Consider the following 17,902-nt stretch of genomic DNA (forward strand, 5'->3'; position numbering starts at 1 on the left):
TGCACCAGGCTACCGCCACCGCTTCCCGGCTGCCCCCCGCGCCACTGCCCGGGGCTGCGGCCTTTGGGGCGAGCGAGCTGCGGGGCGGGAGGGCTGCGGACTGAGCTTCAGGTGACCCAGAGCCATCAGCTGCTGGTAGGAAGAAAACCGCGGTCAGGCGGGAGCGGTTTTGTTCTCCCGTGGAACTCCAGGCGCGCAGACCAGAGGTGCTGGCAGTGCTCCCACCCTGACGGCGAGGGCCGTACGCCTGCGACGCCCGGCTCCCACGGCAGCGGGGATAGGGCTGTGTCTGAGCTTGGGGTTGTGTTCTAAGAGCAAACCTCGTTTCTTAAACTGTAAAAAGTGTTTTAAAGAGGAAAGAAAATAAAGTCATTTTCCCTAGAGCTGGCATTGCTGCGTGAGGCTTTGTAAGAGGATTTTAAGAAATCAAAAGCACAAACGTTACAGAATATCACCTTTTTGTCTTGGTAGCACGTGGGGTGGAAGGGAGAGCATCTGCGTTTCTGTGGGCGGTGGAGAGGGCTTGGCTGATGGGAGGCTGCTCGAACAGGTCGGTCGCCTGGCTCCTCTCCCCAGAGCACTGAGCGGAGGCTGGAGGTGGTGGGATGGAGGTGGTGGGATGCGGGTGCTGGTGACTGGCTCGCAGCCCCGGGGATGGGGCCAGTGGGGCCACCGCTACTGGGGTTTGGAGGAGAGGACAATGGGGAGGGACAGGGTGGGTGACCTGCACCGAGGCCACTGCTGCAGCATCCCCGTGGGATTCGCAGCTGAGATGTCTTAGGAAAGTCCTGATTTCCCCTGCTCAGGGGCTCAAGGGAAAACAAAGCCCACAAATACTATTCTATGATTCTAAATACCAGGCAGGATGGGAACCAGGGCTATGTCCTGCCTGCCAGTCCCTCCTGGGCTCCGTCTGGACACTACTCCAAGAGCAGTTTGGGCAGGATTCACTCCTGCAATTCCACTTGAATTAGAATCATGGAATGGTTTGGGTTGGAAGGGACCCTCAAAGGCCACCCAGTCCAACCCCCCTGCACAGAGCAGGGACATCTCCAACCAGATCAGGTTGCTCAGAGCCTCATCCAGCCTGGCCTTGAACGTTTCCAGGGATGGGGCCTCCACCACCTTTCTGGGCAACCTGGGCCAGTGTTCTATAACTCTAGTTACACGAGGTCTTTTCTGTTCTGCCAGAGATCAATAAAAATCCCAGTCCCTCTCCAGAGTCACGATTTCAGGATCAGCCCATGCTCTTGCGATGGTGATGTTCTGTCGTGCTAAATACATTTGATGTGGTAACTGGGAAATGCCAACCCATTCTCCGTAGGTTTCGATCCAGACTGGAGCCACCCTCCAGCAGCACCTGCCCCGGGGTGCAGGGGGTTTCCATGCACCTCGTTGCCCCCAGGGATGCCCAGGACCCCCCGAAGGGGAAGCTGCCCTCCCCATTATGCCCAAATCCAGGACACAGTGTTTCCACCGAAGAGGGACCTCCAACCTGGAGGCTCGGGATGTTCCATCCTAAAGGCAAAACAGGCAAAAATTCTTTGAACCGCTTAAATCCAGGGAGCATTTGAGGAGCGTGGTGCCCTGGCTCCCTGCCTGGTCCAGCGCATCGTTCGGCGGCACAGGCTGGCGTCCCTCCTGGCCACGCTGCGGGCTCGTCCGGCCGTGCTGCGCTGTGCCCTGACTCATGGGGTGAGTCATCCGGGATGGGGGTGGCGTTTTGGTTTTGGATGAGGATAAATATATTTATTTCCAAAAATCTCCAGCAGGAAAACATCCCCTAAACAGAGAATTGTCATCCATCTACTCTGTCTTTATCTGGCTCCGCTCCTAAATCATTTATGATGGTAGAGCTGCTGCTGTGCCTCGGGGCGAAGGGAGGAAGAGATCTGAATTAATTGAAGGAAGGGCATCTTCTTCACTTCATAAACCGCAAACCGAGCCAGGCGTTGGCAAAGGCTGCGGGCCCTGTGGGAGGGGACCCGGCCCAGCAGCGAGAACATGCGCTGCTCCAGCAGCTCGCTGGGAGGAAGGGGGGACAGTTCATCCCAGGGAAATATTTCAGAGGAAGCCCTTGCGTTTTTGGAGCTGAGCTCTCCTGGAGGTGAGAGCTCACTGATTCCTCCCCCTCCTCCTGGGCTCCGTCTCGGTCAAGCCAGGCTAACCAGTGAGCGATGGATGGAGGAGGTAGGAGCTCCTGGGTCTCATTCCAGCAGTGATGGGACATTTAGGAGGTTGCAGGGAACCCATGCCAGGGATTCCTTCATCTTTGAAGTTCTTTCAGTTCCTCCGGCTCCTTTAGCCCCTGCAAGTCTTTGCTCCCAACATCCAGAGAGCAGCAGCATGATCGAAGCCGATGGGAGCAGGAAGCGCAGGTGATCTCATGGCTGTCACCATCCCCGTATCTCCCTCCCAGTGTGGGGGATGAGCCCATGTGGCCGCGTCCTCCAGCTTCCCAGAGCGGGGCCACCCTGCTGGGGTTGTGTCCCTGGTGCTTAGACAAATCCCGGCCTCTTGCTTCACCCCAAAGCCTTCCTCTGTTATTGGAAAGACTGGGGAAGAAAATGTCCTTCTGCCGTTTGCAGCCCTGGTGACCCCATGTCCCGAGCAGTCTTGGAGAAGGTGATGCTGAGATGATCTCCCATCCCGGGAGTCGCTGGGAAATGTTTGCAGAGAGATGGCAGAGGTGATGATAACCGCTCCCGAGAGCAAATCACCAATTGAACCTCATTATCAGCATCTGCTGCAAACGGGGAAGCCCCGGGGGGAGATGGGGGGGTGCCCGGGGTGGGGAGAGCCGGGCTGTGCCAGGCAGGGAGAGGCTCCCAAAGCCCCGCGGCCGGGGGCGCGGCAGGGCCCTGGGGATGCCGAGAGGCAGGCGCCGGGAGCGGTTGTGTTTAGCCTGGCGATTGAAAGCATTTCCCCCAGAAGCTGCTGTTCGTGCCGGACTGGAAATAATTTATCCTCGCAGCAGGGTCTCTGTTAGTTTTACTGTCGATTCTTCTCTTTTTACCAAAAGCCTGCCCCGTGTTCCCGGCACTATCCCCAGCTCTCCTATCCCGGCTGGGGCTTTCCCTGCTTCCCGGCCGGAGCCTCTGCCCGCTCCTGGGGGCCAATGGAGCCAGAGCTCCCTGCGCTGCCTCTTGCAGCTGAGGGGGACCCGGCGTGGGCGGCCCTGACGGGATATCGCTGCCGGACCTGGCCTTTGCCTTTTCCACCTGTAAAAACCCAATGGCTTGGAAATGCCGCTCGATGGCGCCTGTCGGGAGCACCCAACCCTGGGGATGCCCCGTCCGGGGATGAAGCATCCTCTCTTTCTCTGCCTCCCTCTCCTCAGGCTGCCGAGGCCGCGGCTCCACCCGTGCGATGGAAGTGTCCAGGATGGTTATTCCCAACGGCACATTGCCCAGGATGGCTGTGGGCCCCTCCGAAGGATGCTCCGGGTGGAGTGAAGATGCAGATGGGCACTGGGGATGGCGTTCCCGGGAGACTTCAGGGAGAGGCAACACAGCAGATGCCAAAAGTTGCTGGATCTCCGCTACGAGAGGGTTTGTTATGGCAGGAACAGGCGACAGCGGCCAGTCCCCCGTCCCGGCTCTGCTGGCACAGCCGTGCTGGCCCGGGGTCCCAGCTTTCCCGTGAATGTTTAACAGCTCAGTTCTGCTTTTCCATAAAATTTAGATTTAATCTCTTGGGAGATTTAATTAGATTTTTTTATTTTATTTTCTCCTACACTTTTCTCTACCTTCATGTATTTTAAACTTTTTTTAAAGGAGCACAGTAACTAAAGGATTGTTTTTTTTTAAATAAACTGGGTTTTTTTTTTTTAATGGAGAAGGAAGCTTTTTCAAGGGTTTCACAACCTAAAAATGGATGTTTGAACTGGAAGAGCTGGGAAGGGTCTTTCCTCGCGGACAGTTTCATCTCCAGTGCTTTGGTAATTTCACATTCTTCCCCGTCTCATTGCAGGGTGGGCTCAAGCCCGTCGAGCGGCTGCCGGGGTGGGTGGGTGCTCGCTGCCGGGACGTCCTGGCCATGGGAAGCCAGACCACGGGATGGCCCCGTTGCACAACGACTGGTGGTATTGTTGGAATTAAACTTTCTAAAACAAAAAGACCTTTTCAGGATAGATAAAAATTGATGAGAAGGCTTGCAAGAAATCATTCCAGCTGAAAAAAAAAAACCTTGAAAAAAATTCAGAGCAGCAGCAATTGCTTGGAAAAAATTTGTGGTTAAATGCTGATGGGAGAAATTCTCCAAAATGTGGTGCTGGTTTTCACTCTGATGGAGCCCGTCTTGCGTAAGCACGAGCCAGTGCAGCTCCCTCGACCAGCCCAGTCCCTGGTTTGTGAGGCGGCTGCGTGGCCGTGGGGTGCAGGGGCCATGTCAAACAGGTACAAACCCCTGCGCGGGGGCAGGACCGGGGCCGGCTCCATCACCTCCATCCTCCCGCGCGCCACCATACGCCTTTCCTGTCGCCGGGGTTTTTTAGGGATGCGAGAACGTCATCCTCACCTCTGGGGCAGCCATCTGGGAGCTTAAACCGCCGCTGCCTCGTGAAATTTCATCCTGTTTGCCAGGGGCTGGGATTGGATCAGCTGTTTAAATCATCTTAGCGCTAAATACGTGGTATTTGGAAAACAGAGCGAAAGCATCAAAGACATGAATAATTGGCTGTTAAACGCTGCAGCCGCGCGCCGTGGCTCGCCCCAGGAAATGTGAAGCCTCTTGTCAAATTATCCTCGGCCCCCCGAGCGCCAAGCTGTCATCAGCAACTGGTAATTTCTCTTCTGGCTGGGGCTGGGGAAGGACGGCAGGTGAAACCCCGCTGGCGGGCTGGTTTTGCCCCGTAATCACGAAGGCGGGACCCGGCTGTGAATTTTACGGGGAAATGGGCTCGTGGCACCGTGCAGGGTTGCTGCATCCCAGCCGTGAGGCTCTGTAAGGGGGGGGTGATGCCCGTCGGCAGCTGATGTGTCACCTCCAGCATCTCGCACCTTGGGAGCCGGCAGAGAGGCAGCACTGCTGCCTTGCTTCCCCAGCCCTGGAATCCACAGTTCCCCTTCTTTCCCAACAAACCAGAAAGCTGCCGGTGCTGGGGGGATGGAGAGCCCGCGGGGAGGGCGGCACGGAGCCATCGGCACCGCAGGCGGCATCGATGCTGGCCCCTGCCCCGCACTCACTCACCGGTTCCTGCCTCCCCTGCTCAAATACGCGATACAAACCATGTCCGCTTGCTCCTAAATATTTGCTTAAGCTGAGTTTTATGCATTCCCTCCCCTCAGCTGTCAGTTCCCTCTCGGGCTGTAGTTGGCCCCGATGCTTTGGCGGCGTGGGAGGGACAGGGCGTCCCAGGCATCCCGGAGGTCGCAGGACTCCTCAGAGCAGGAGCTTCAGCCTTTTTTACAGGTCAGGTGCTCTGGTTCTGCTTGAAGCCCTCCAGGTGCAGCTGCCCAGGAGGAAGATGATGGTGAAGTATTGCTCTTGTCCCCATCTCCCCACCCTGCCGCTGCTACGGTGGGCCCAGCCTTTCCTAGGGGGAGCGGCTTCAGGGGTTTCAGAAATACGTTAATTTGGGGATTATTTTCAATAGAAGGCAAGACCTGTAAGAATCCAGTCCAGAAATACAAACACAGACCCACCCACACTTTATTTCTTTGGAACACACATACTTAGCGTGGGCAAAGATGCCCCCAGCAATTCCAGGTTTACTCCATCCCTCAAATCACGCTTACAAACGTGATTCAAATAAAAATCTGATACTACGGGCTCTGTCTGCAAATTGACCACTTGTTTTGAAGCAAGCTTCATCAGAAAAGCTGTTTCATCCCGAGCTGGGGGGGTCCGGCTCCGATGGCCGGCGATGCTTCCCCTCGCACCATGCCCCTCGCTGCGGCTTGGCCACCTCCGCTCCCCCGCGGTCACCTGGCAAAGCCGCGCTGGCCCGCAGTGGGTAAGGGTGTTGTTAACACTTGGAGTGACGGCTGCCACAAATGGAAGGGAAAGAACTCTCCTTGATTGTTTTTAATAAAAATGACAGGTTATGTGTCATTTAAGGAGATGCTGCAAGTACTTTTTGATGTGAAAATAGGCTAATTAAGAACAATAGTACAATAAAACAATAATAATGAAGGTAATTAGATGGGCTGACAGTTTCTATTTGCCACGCTGGGACAAGTCTTTGGCTTCAGATTCTGCTTTCCCCTTCCTCTCAGGGACAGGCACTGATGGCACATCAAGGTTTTGGGGAGCCGGGTGTTCCCGTCCTCACTCCAGCCCCTCCGGAGTGGGGACAGCTCTTCCCAGGCATCCGGCACCAGCTCTGCTCTCTCCATGGTTGCGAGCCGGAGAAGTGAAGACGTGGTTTTTTTCAGGCTGTGGGATCAACTTGGACAGAGTTGTCCTCTCCAGTGTGTGGTGAGTGGGTTTTGTGGCACGGAGGCTGTGGTCCCCACGCGTGGTCCTCGCGAGGGAGGTGGTAAATAAAAAATCCACCTCGGTACCTTTGCACAGGATTGATGCTGGGTGGTGTATTTCAGCACAAGGTGGGGTTCCCGGAGGGATTTCTCGTGCGTTTCAGTCTCCTCCAGCAGACACCTCGTGAACGACGCACTGTATCGTTCATGCGTTACGGAAATCCACTCTCCAGATTAACTCGGAATGGAAAAGCAGCGGTGAGCTCTGCAGGCAGGAGCTGAGGATGCGAAATGCTGGGTCGTGGCATTAGCACGCTGATGACAAAATATTGTTCTTTGGCAGCAGGCTCCAGCATTACAAGAAAAGCTGCTCTGAGCTCTGCTCAGCTTACGCGGGCAGCGCCGAAATACCTGCGTCGCTGCTCTCCCAACATCTGCTCAGAACAAAGCTTTCTCATTTCTTTAAATAAATAAGCTACAAAAGCTTCTAAACACCGTGGAGGAACAGCAGTGAGAGAGCGAGGCCACAGAAATTGAAGTTATTATCCAGCTTTTTCGACTCGAGCCTCACGCAGAGGGATGGGGGGTGGAGCCGGCCGGCAGTCTCCATTCCCGGTGAGGTCTCTGAGTCCGGGCACACTCGTGGCATCTCAGGGTGGTGGGTGCAGCTACATCCATGGCCCCACGCAGTGTCCAAGAGGAGCCCCTGGGCAGCACGTGGTTTCTGGAAGATCTGTCCCCTTGGAAAAGGAGCAGATGTACGTGGATGTGCGCAGTGGGTTGACCTTGGTTGGCTGCCAGGTGCCCACCCAGCCACTCACTCACTTCTCTCCTCGGCAAGACGATGAGCAAATAAGATGAAAAACTCATAAATTGGGAGAAGGGCAACCAGACTGCTGAAAACAAAGCACCAGATCATGCCTCCTGCTCTGAGGAAGCAGTGATAAATGTCTCCTGGCCACCATGAACACTGCTAGAGCAGAAAGCACCCTAGGAGCAGCGTAGCCTCGGCGCACAGTTGCGTAACTCACGGCGTGAGGACAAGGAGCTATGATCAATGTTGTTGGTTCCTTTGCTGCAGGCATCACGCGGAGGTAGATGCCAAGGTAGTCACCACCTTTCCCTGGATGCATTTGTGGCTGCTTTTAAAATGCCAAGGACAGAGGTGGTTGCTCAGATTCCCTGTAACTACACCAACTTGTTCATCTCATGGAAGTGGCCTCTCCATGATCAAGCTGTGGTTTTGGGGCTCACCTTGCAAAGAGGGACCATGTGTGGGACAAAGCCTTTCTCTGGGGCGGGGGATCACCTTGTCTCTGGGCTTCCTCTGGTCCTGGAGGTCCTTGCAGAGGTGGTTACTGCTGGAGAGCAGATGGAGACATCTTCATTCCCACCTCCCTTCATGTGCCCTTGGGAGGAGGATGGGACGGGACAGGATGGGTCCTACCAGACCCAGCGAGCTGGGTAAGGTGAGTTTAAAAAGGAGTGGACACGAAGTGGTTTTTGAACAGCCCCGTAAGAAAGCAGCAAGTTTCACGTAATGAAATGAGGGATAACATCTGTCCGAGGTTTCAGCAGGGCCGAAGCACCCCTCCCAGCCCAGCTTTGCTGCGATCTGTCTGTGCTGGCTGTCGGGCTAACAGCCCATGATGCTGTGCTCATCCTGGGCATCTCTAAAGGGAGCGAGATCTGCTGCCTGTTATTTTGAAAGGGAAAATCTGGAAATGGTAAACGGGAGCCGGGTGCCGTAGTCCTCCCTGCTGAGATTGCCGACTTTGATCCCACAGCTGCAGGCAGGACCTCCTCGGGCTTGCCACTGCTCTGCGGCATGCTGTGCTGAGGCTTAAGAACAGGTTATTCCCGTGTTTTCCCTTCTTCCTGTGTTTTTCTTTCCTTATATGTTCCTAAAGAGTTTGGGAAGACTCACAGCAAGGGTGGTGAGCATGGCTGGAAGCATCGCATTTCGTGCTCCCGCAGAGCTTGCTGGGTATGGGACACGCATGCTTAGCCCAGACCCCAGCGATACACCCTCCCGTAGCAGTGGGTAATGTCAGATTTAAGGGAAGGAGATATGTTTATCTGTGGTGCTTCCCCAGCCGCCCACACGGCTCCTTGAGAGCTCTTCTGGAGAGCAGCAGCAAGCACCCATCTCCCCCGTGTCCTCACGCCCCATGGTAAAGGTAGACATGGCCAACAGCAAAACCCATTTAGTCCCTGTAGTTATTTTCATAAAACCTCCACTTTCAGCGATTTGCACTCTCCCAGGTCTGCATCACAGGGTATTTCCCATGCCCGTGATGTCCATACTGCTGTGTGGAAGCAGCAACATGGCCAGCAAAGGGCTGTGGAGGAGGAAAACCAGCAGTAGGTGATTGCTGTACAGGTGGAGCTGGTTTGCTGTAAGGGCAGCAGGAGGGAGGGACCTCGGTGCTTGGGGAGGTTGTAAAAGCCACTGGGGCTGCCCCAAGGGCAGGAGGTTGGGTTTAAGCTTTGCAAGTAGACCCTTGTCTGTGGGGGAGCTGATGCTGAAGGATGTCTCTGCTTGTGGATGTGCCCCAGGTGAGTTTTGCAGCCTGGTGGGACCGGGGATGGGGATGTGCTGGTGGGGTTGGTGGTGGCTATGGCTTTGAGGTGCCTTGGCCTTGTCTCTTGGGGACCCACGGGCTGAGAGGAACAGTGCATCTCCTTTTGCCTGAGCCATTTTCCTCCATTAAAACTTGGCATGATGGGAGAAGGCATTGTGGAAGGCTGGGTGACCTTGGTGCTCTGGGGTGGGCTGGGCAGGAGCTGCCAGAAGTGGAAAGCTCCCAGAAAAGGCAAAATATGTATCTAGATTACAGTATTTCAAAATTTGTACATACATTACTGTATTTAATCTCTTGTTTATCCCTTGCACCTCTGGCCTGGCTTCATCTCATCCTGCTGGTCCTCTCCCTGTGCCCCGTCTGGGTTTAAGGTTTAAGGGCCCCTCAGACCAGGCATGGGAAAGCCCAGGGATGCCAACCGGCCTGTTTTTCCAAAACCTGGCCCAAATTCTGGCAACACATCTGTACTGACAATACTTTCAGTGAAAAAAAAAAAAAAGGCAAATCTGCTAATGTTTATATGGAAAGCCTGAGTTTCAGACGGTAATTGTAGGTGGGTGTTTCTGTCCTGACTCTGTTCTGGCCAGCCTGCCTCAGGTGTGAGTTTCCTGCTCGTGTTCTAATAACCAAGTGCATCAAACCGATGGTTGGTTGTATCTCCTGTGAAGCTTCCTAAAAAGCCAAACGAGCTCTGTACAGCCAGCTGTGTCTGTCTGAAGTGGCCTTAGGTATTTTGGTTTTTAAACCAGGTTAATTTTACAGTTGGCAGCCTTTCCTGGGCATCCGGTCTGACCCTGCAACATGCTGAGCTGCCTGGGAAGAGGCTTTTTCAGCATGGACCATGGTGACAGTGGCAGAGAGCCGGGAGTGATGGGGCAGGGGTTTCCCTGGTTGCGGCTGATTCAGGGACTTAACTTGGCTGGCAGTTTTCTTCCAAGGGAATGAGAAGTCTTTGCTTACCAGACCCCAGGTGGACCGAGGCCAGTGCCTTACCCCAGCTGCCCGTGCCCACCCGTGCAGCAGATATTTCTTGGTTTGGTGTTTCTCCTCCTCCTCGTTTGCTCTCTCCTCCTCCCAAAATTAAACAGAGAATGTGGGGAACACCCAGGCCCTTTTGAACAATCCTTACAAAGCTCTGATCTCTTCAAAGGTCCTGTTTGATGTCTGCTGGAAACGCCGCCATGCGGGTTTTCCTCACGGGGCTTGTGGAGGCTGTAGGTGGGATGTCGCTGGTGCAGAGCTGCAGCCGTCCCTGCTGCTGGAAGAGGAGCAGAGGGCCCCGGGTGGGCTGCGAGCTGAGCCATCCCTTAATGGTGAGACTGTTAACCCAAACCTGGCACCACACCTCTGTGAATCACTTGAGTCTTGGGAGTCTTCTCTACAAATGATCTGGATGTCTGCAGGATGGACTAGGAGCCCTGGGTAGGTGATGTTCTGGGGACCACCATCCTGGAGGGCCACCAGGAAAAGGTGCTGGGCACTCATACCCCACCCCGATCCCCTGCTGCCAAGTACAGCTGTCCCCAATGCCTCTTTGCTGGCCACTGATGCCACCTGGTTTGCAGGAGGAGGGAAAGGGCTCTGCAGGGACCACCGGTGTGAGGGCTGCTGGCATCGTGGCAGTGCAGGAAGCAGCTCTGAGGAAATCTGGGGTCTTCTTGCAGTTGGCTTCCTCCACTGAGCACTTCCAAAGTGGTCCTGATGCTCAGCCGTCCCTGTCACTGGTGGTGCACGCATGTGACACTGCAGCGTGGGCTTGTGACCAAAACATATCTGCGTGCTCCTTTCTCAAGAGCGATTCCATATTTATTATCACCAAATGCCCAACTGTAACACGTGCTGATATTGTTGTTTGTATCACGACTTGTGCTCTCAGAGCAGCGTGAAAAGCAGCTGCCAGTGGTGTAAGTGTTTTCCTCACTATCAGAACAACTTTGTAGGCTGAGATTTGATAACATAATGTGGGGTTTTTTGATGTTTCATGCCTTCCATCTAAAATCTGCAAAGCACTTTGCCATCAACACGCTCCCTCACATGGCTGTGCTTTGTGGTCGTTCTCCATGCCTGGAGGCCCTGACAATCAAAGCCTCCTTGTGCACCAGGCTTTGCATGCACACACAGAGTTGTCACAGCTGCTCCATCCCCCAGCAGCCCTGGCATTAGCAAAGGTGGGAGACAGGAATACTGCAGGCTCCTGTTTTTGGGTGGGGGTGAAGCTCTGGCTCCACGCACCTGAGCTATCTCCATCCTTGGAGGGTTTTATCCCCACCTGGATAAAGCTCTGAGCAACGTGGTGTGACCCCATAGCTGGCAGTGTTTGAGGAGAAGTTTGGGTTGGACACCTCTAGAGGTACCTGCCAGCCCAAAATATCTGGTGATCTTTTCCATCTAAAAGCAGAGCTTTGCCATGGGTCATCCAAAATGACAACATCGCTGGTTCCCACCATGGTCAACCAGGATTTGGGGGTGGTTTAGTTCTTCACCACACTGGACCAAGATGGGAATCATCCTGAGTCCTTCCTACATCCTCCTGCAGTGAAACCAAAACATACTCTGCTTCTTGCACCACAAAGCCACCAGAAGATGACCAATTTCTTTCCCCAGACTCTTCATTGGCTCTTCCTGTGTTTTTTTTTTTTGTTTGTTTTTTGGTTTTTTTGTTTTTGTTGGGGGGGTATCTATTATTTCTTAGATACTTGTCATCAAAAATCAAACTTTCCCCAAGGCTTTCTAAATTTAATCAGCAAATATCATCCCATTACATGGGGATAAAGTAATTATGTCTCCCTCAGCAAATCTACTTCTCTTTCTTTCCCCAAGGGGAGGAGAGGTCTTCCCTCAGGATTATGCCATTAAATAGAGGTTTAAAAGAGAAATCTTGCTTTGTTACTTAAAGAGCTTGATCTGAAATCCTCTCAGAAGTGATGTGCACTTTGCAAACGCTGAGTAAGGGAACCATGAGCTGATCACCCACCGAGGGTCCCACTCGGTCACACACCCCGTGCCTGGATGCAGAAGCGAGCTCCAGGTGGGATCAGCCCTCATCCAGGGTCTTGGAGCAATCCCAGTATCCTTCATTACAGATGGTCACCCCTGCTTTTCTCCTGAGATGTGCTTTGAAGCAGCTGGATGGATCCCCTCTCCTTCACCAGGGTGTTGAGCCCCAGGTGGAGCCTGACAGCATCGCCTTGGGACGAGCCCAAGCATTTCTCGTTCATCAAGACCAGGGGAGTTGCAATTGGATGAGGCCACATCGCCTCCAGAGGCATCTCGCCTGTGTCTCTCCTTGCCCTGGTGAAGGTCCATCACATGGACTTCCCCGGAAAAGGTCTCTGAACTACCAGTAAGCAGAGAAGTTGCTGGAGGGAAGGATCCGCTGCATCAATTTATTCAGTACAGGCAAAAAAAGCCTCCAAAAAGCTGCTACAGCTCTCCAGGAGTAGTTTACTGTGCTCTGTGTCTAAAATTTTATGTGTATTTATGGCCCAACAGAGAAGTTTTGTCCACGTGCTAGCCCTGCACACTTAGGCTTTGGAGAATAACACCAGGCACGGTCCCTGGGGCCAAGGAGGTGGAGATGGCTCTGTCCTGTTCTTTCCCACCAGTAAGAGGCTGAGTCCCCAGCTGTGAGCTCTCCTGACAGCCCTGGGTGTAGGTGGTGATTTCTCAGAAGCTTTCACCCTCTTAACGAGTGTCAGAAATGAGAGATGGGACATTTACAGGCTTCTGTAGTGGGTAGAAATCTGAGCGGCTTCACAAAAGACCTGGAAAGTGCTCCCCAGACTTTCACTTCCATGCTTGCGTTTGTCTTTCAGTTCACACTACCCAGGGCTGTCATTTCTGTTCAGAAGCAAGCACATTTGGGGAATTTGAGGGAGCTTTCCGGTGTGTTGAGCTGTCAGCTGTAATGCGGCAAGCGTGGCAGCTGCCACCAAGGGAGGACTCGGGTTTTCTGGTAAATCTGTGCTGGGGTTTTGAATGGGAGCACAGGGAAAGAGGGAGAGGAGAGGATGCTCCCGGAGCTGTGCCCTTACGTTGGGTGATCCCTTGCTGAGAACTGGCAAACAACAGAGAAACGCAATAGAAATGTTCAGGATGGAAATACTGGCATCTGCCATGAGGGACACTGGTGGCACTGAGCACGCCAAGGACGCCACGGTGCCCTGTGGGTGCTTGAACCGCAGTTAAAAATCCAGCTGGCGGGTTCAAGGGTGGCACCCGTAGAGACTGTTCCCGAGGATACTGCTGGGAGAAGGACCAACCGTGGGATTTAGATGGGAACATCAACCTGCAGCACACTGGTGGGAAGTGGTGTCCTCACCAGCGCTGCAGTGAAGCCACCACAGCGTCTTCCCTTCACATGGGAGCACACCCAAAGCCTGGTGAAGCAAGTCTGGCAGCTCTCCTGCTGATTTAGCCTTGTGTTTTACTACACTTAACTGTACTTCAGGACATGGTTTGGTGGACATGGTGGTGTTAAGTTGACGGTTGGACTTGATGATCTTGGAGGAATCTTCCAACATTAAGATTCTATGACTGTATGATTATGTTGCCCTGTCCCCTTCCATTGCCCATGCCTTGATGCCAGTGGACACCGCTAAGCAGCAGCTTACGCCTCTGAATAACCCAGGGCAAGGCTCTGGTCGGTAAAACCGCATGGATGTTTTCCAAAGTTTGGTGAAAGGTGCCTTGAGGCTGCTCTCCTCCCCTCTGCTCTGTTCCCAGCAAGACTGCAGGCAACGTAGAGATGGAAAAGTGCGTGTGTGAGTTCAAATCAGGGCAAGACAGGAGGAGAAAAAGGAATCCAAGGAGATACACATCTCCCAGAAGCCTGTGTTAAAAGAAGACAGTAAGCTGGGATGAATGATGCATAAGATAAAAAGCCTAGGGACAGCAGGGAGGGGAAAGAAAGATTTGTGTACATGGGGAAAATATATGAGAGAGACAAGGGGAAGAGCCATAAAAGCAGGGATGTCATCTATCAGGACATGTTTCATGCTTGCAAGAAAAAAAAAAAATCCCCGAAACTAAACTAAAAACCTTTTGGCAAAAATTCAAGTGAGTTTCAGAGAACATCTCGGAGGTGAGTGGTGGGAGGGTTCAGTAGGTTGGGCTGGATGGTGTCGTTTGCAGGGGTTTTTTTGCGTATACCAGGGTGAACAACAGCTCTGACAAGCCCTGCTTGGGGCTCGGCACCCCGCACGTGCTGGGTGCCCTCAGCCAGGCCAGCAGCACACCGACCTCCTTCAAACGGGCTCCTTTGGGTTGGGAGGGTGGGAAGGGAGAGGGGAAACAAAGGGAACCGACAGCCCTCAGGCTCTTGAAAATTGCTAAATTGAAAACGCTCGATCTCATCGGTTTTAATGACCTGAAAATGTGTATGTGTGTGCAAATATATGTGTGTGTGTATAGTGAGGGGTTCAGGGAAGGGGTCCCTAAGTCACCTCTCCTTGAAGACCACCCACAAGGAGGATGCAGATGGACACCAGCACAGGAGGTCTGCAAGGCCAAGCAGTGAGCCAGTGCCGTGGGAACCAAGACGTGCACATCTGAAAATCAGACAGAAGAGGGGAGCAGGGGCTGGGGGTGAGCGTGTGCTGGTCCCTGCAAGAGCAAATAGTACAGCTGGTGTGGCTCACGGCCGGTGTTCCTCTGGAGCCACGGGCTGTGGGGTATCTGGTCTAGTGAAAAGCTGAGCTGGAGGGATGCTGGGATGAGAGCTTGGGCTGTGGCTGACTGGCTGACTTAGTGGGGTCTTGGTGCCAGGGAAGGAGCTCATGGCTGAGGAGCAGGAGGAGAGGCTGGTGGCTGTTCTTCCGTGGGACACAGAGCTGGTCTCCTTGGAGGGATGTCTGGAGATGAGGCTGTAAATCTGGTGTGTGTTGCGAGTAGAAGCAGCTACTGAATGCTCATCGCATCCCTTACCTTGGTGCATCACCAGGCATTTCCTACACGTTACGTACTGCTATTGCCAGTCCCCAGAGACTCGCAGCTGCTCCTGCAGTCACAGTGGGGCTGGAGGGTGGGTGTTTTCCCCGACGCCCCCTGCCACCTGCGAGACACTGGGGAGCATGTGGCTGGATAGCTCTGCCCTGGTTTGCACAGCCAGTGGTGTCCCCAGTGAGGGAACGGATCCGGAAAAGCATTGCTATGAAATTTTAAAACCCTTGGACCGCACTAATTCAGCTGACCTCAGCACCCGCTGGTGCTCTGATGGCCACTGATTTATTCTGCTGATGTTAGACCTTTAGCACTGAAACCAGGCTTTGGGAGAAAGGTCTTTGCTTCCAATGACAGTGTGTGAGCTGGGTAGAGAGAAAACAGCTGCAATAACAGTGTCTGCTTTCTTCCCCCTTCCTGACCACCCTCTTAGGCTTTTCCAGAGCCCTCTGGTACTGAAGCCCCTTTGCCGGTGGATAGTGGTCTGGGAGACGTGCTTTGGGGCCCGGCATCTTGGGTGCATAGGTCTTGCTCCCTCCAGGACCTTTACACCCAGCTCTGCCTTTTGGTGGTGGGCTGACCGCGGGTTGCGTTTGCCAAGCGCTCATCTCCCAGTTTGTGCATCCCAGCATGGTGCTGGGAAAGCATCCCCGGCCCAGGCTGTCTGGTTGCTGCATGGCTCTGCTCCATGACCTGTCTTTTCTTGGCTGTAAATGTTAACGATATGGGTTAAGTGGAGTTAAGCAACTACATTAATTATTATGTAGTTCCTCAGCGGCCTTTTTCTCTAGGAAAGGACGGTGACATGGCACATCTTTGCTGTTATTTTTGAGTTCTGGTGCTTTCACTGACTGTGAGTTTGAGGTACCAGCTACACCACTCCAGAGCAACAGGTACAGCACGTTCTGCAGAAATAAATGATGATAAAATTAAGCTCACCTCCAAAACACAAACGCAGGCAGGCTGCACTCCTGGCTTGGCTGGAGCTTTCCCCGCTCCTTGATTAAACATGCAAAGCCCCTGGTGATGATGCTCATCCCTCCTGGTGTGGGTTTCGCAGCCATCTCAAAGCCCAGCATCACCCAGAGTTTTGGAAGCTGTGTGTTAGCTGGTGAAGCAGCACTCCAGTTAAAGCCACAGGAAAATACCAGCAACAAAAAAAAATTATAGCTACAGAAAGAGAGTAGAGAGAAAACGGGAGTGACTTGTTTATAATGGTGGTGCTGGAGGAAGGAGTCAGGTTTAGTCCCTGCACTTCACTTTTCCCACTGCAATTTGGCAAATGCCAGCAGCTTCAGAAAGTTCACGTTTTTCTGTATCTTTACTTGAAACAAAATAATTTTCTGACTTCTCTCCCTTTGTCCTCTGCTTCATTTCTTTATGAAAAACCAATTAAACCCAGAAAAGTCAGATTTTTCAAAAGCACACGGTGCACATACTGCACATTGCTCATGTGGCTGTGAGCTTCCCACCAGAGGTTGGTGGATATTTGAAATATTGAGGCTTATTTTGGTGCCTGGCTGGGAGATGAGTTCTCCAGGAATCCTGCCCATACGTGCCAGCATCCATCTTTGCTGTACCAAGGGCAAAATGCCTATAGCCCTTCCCAGCACAGCCCTGTGTCCTTGTGTGTGGAGAGTGCCTGCACTCCTGAGAGATCCTGCTGTTTCAGAAATGACCTGGTCTCCTGGGAAACTAATGCAGCTGAGCCCATGACCCACCCAAGCCCATGTTTTGCCATGCAGACAGCAGCAATGACTGAGCCAAATGTCTACCTAGGGGTCCCAAGGTCCAGAAGCTAACTCTGTGGAGTCCTCTGCCTTGCCGCTAGACCAGCCAACATGGAAGGGCTGAAACGATAATCTCGCATTGACCTGTCCCTCAGTATCATGTCAACAAGCTTAGAAAAGCTTTGCTGATAATCTCAAGCGAGTTCCCTGAAATCCAACCAACAGAACCAAGGAAGAGAGGAAAAACTCTGATGTAGTCTAAGATTTAAAAAAAAAAAAAAAAAAAGTCTTGCTGGTACATGGTAGTGAAAGGAGGAACTATCTGGAGAGCTGGGCCTCCACAGCACGGTGGGAAGATGCTTTTCTGAACTCAGAAGTGGATTTAGAGACTACTTGGTGTTAACTTCCTTTCCTACCAAACACAGTTCTCCTGTATGCATCAGAAAGAACGTTTATGCAAAAGCAAATGTGAGTCTTCCCTGCTTTGAAAGAGTTACTTCACATCATCCTTGAACTCAACTGGAGGACAACTTGTTCTGCTGTGAACTCAGCAGTCTTGAGCCTGCCTCGCAAAAGCGGTGATTAAAATGCAGCTTGCCTTTTCCAGGTATAACCAAGTGGGATTGCTGCGCCTTCTCTTCCTGAGGGCCAGGGGAACCACCTGAACTCTGGGAAGAAGCAAGACCACCTCCTTCCCCGAACCCACAGCATCCTGCTGATCCTTACAGGTCAGTGGGAGTTGGAGGGCTGCTGTGAGAAACACAGCTTAAAACAGGACTAAACCCTTCCAGTCCCATGTAGAGGGGTGCAAAGAAGCTGAGAAGATCAAACCCCAGCCGTAAATAACCTCCCACCTCCTCGCAGGTGCTCTTCACGTGGTAGCTCGTTATCCCCCGCCACCACCGCTGATGGCAGCGGGGGCAGAGGGGATGACAGCTAAGTCGTTAGTGCCCTCAGGAAAAGGTGTCCAACATCTGCATCTGTTTCTGATTTCCTGTGGCAGCTGTAAAACCCATGAGCAGAACCGTGACACACAGACTGCTGTGATTGCTGCTGCTTGGAAACAGAAGAGCAAATCCCCCAGGAGACCAAGAAATTGCTCTGCATGAGCCTTAAAATACCACAAGGTGCTTTTCTCCCATCATTTGAAGTGCCACGCCATTACTAGTAAAGAGATTAGCGGGGATGGCAGTAATTCTTCAGAGAGACCTTCACTGTGAAGAGAAAA

Source organism: Chlamydotis macqueenii, chromosome 19, assembly GCF_036417535.1.
Source record: "Chlamydotis macqueenii isolate bChlMac1 chromosome 19, bChlMac1.mat, whole genome shotgun sequence".
In the NCBI taxonomy this organism is placed as follows: domain Eukaryota; kingdom Metazoa; phylum Chordata; class Aves; order Otidiformes; family Otididae; genus Chlamydotis; species Chlamydotis macqueenii.